A 1,388-nucleotide genomic window follows, 5' to 3' on the forward strand; every position below is an offset into this window, starting at 1 on the left:
TGTCCTGGAACTCACTTTGTAGACCAGGCTGGCCTCGAACTCAGAAATCCACCTGCCTCTGCCTCCCAAGTGCTGGGATTAAAGGCATGCGCCACCACCACCGTCCGGCCCTAGAAAGACTCTTAAATGATGTCCTGAGCCAGGTGACTGTGCTGCATACCTTTAATCCCAGCACTTAGGAGGCAGAGGCAGGTGGATTTCTGAGTTGGAGGCCAGCCTGGATTACAGAGTGAGTTCCAGGACAGCCAGGGCTACACAGAGAAACTGTGTCTTGAAAAAAAAAAAAGAAAAGAAAAGAAAAGAAAAAGAAAAAGAAATAAGTAAATCAATAGAAAAAGATAAATAAACTAAAGAAATAAACAGAGTACTGAATCACTAAGCAAAGAGGTGAAGATTACTTTAAGCAGAGAAGCTGGGGAAATGCTTGTCTGATGAGCATGAGGCCCTTACTTCAGTTTCTAGAACTCTAGTGAAGTCAGATGTGGTGGCCCATGGAATCCCAGAGCTGGGAAGGTGAAAGCAGGCAGGTCAGTGGGTCAGTGGGTCAGTGGGTCAGTGGCCAGCCAGACAAACAGGCAACTTGCACATGAGAGACTCTCAAAAGAAGTAGGGGACATCCAAGGAACCACATTTGGTATGAAATCGAAGCTCCGCGTACATACAACGTATTCTAGGCAGGAAGAATACAGGAGTATGGTGTGTTTGAGCCATAGAAGACGGTTATGGCTGGAGTTGGGGCAGAGAGGCCAGCAGAAGTGTTAGGCCCACCCTTGCCCTCGTGGCCTGTGGTCTAAGGTTCATCAGGCCCTTACTTGTGGCTTTTTTTCTTACATGTCAAATTATTCAAGAGCAATTTAGATGTCTGATGTTTGTGATGAACAAGTAAGTTAACTGTCTTCAACCTGGGGAAAGAGACCACAAACAGGTAAATCCACAAGCAAGGCCATGAAGGCCTCTAGCGTCAGTGGTCAGTGGTTGTCTGTGAGGTGATGTTTGAGCTGAGGCCTGGAAAGTGAGAGAATCAGCCTTGTGGATTGGTGGGAGAACAGAATTCTAGGCAGAGAGCAAGAAGTGCTAAGAAGACAGTGGTGGTGGCACAGGCCTTTAATCCCAGCAGAGCCAGGCAGATCTCTGAGCTTAAGGCCAGCCTGGTCTACAGAGTGAGTTCCAGGACAGCCAGGGCTATACAGAGAAACCCTGTCCCAATAAAAACAATTCCAAAGACCTCGGATACACATACTTGAATCACAGAAGACAGAGCCCTTGGCTGAACCACTGTGAGTGATTAGGAAGAATGTGGTAAAAAGAGAGAGATGAGGGCCGGGCGTGGTGGCGCATGCCTTTAATCCCAGCACTTGGGAGGCAGAGGCAGGCGGATTTCTGAGTTC

The sequence above is a fragment of the Mus pahari genome, chromosome 14 (genome assembly GCF_900095145.1).
Source record: "Mus pahari chromosome 14, PAHARI_EIJ_v1.1, whole genome shotgun sequence".
NCBI classification, from domain to species: domain Eukaryota; kingdom Metazoa; phylum Chordata; class Mammalia; order Rodentia; family Muridae; genus Mus; species Mus pahari.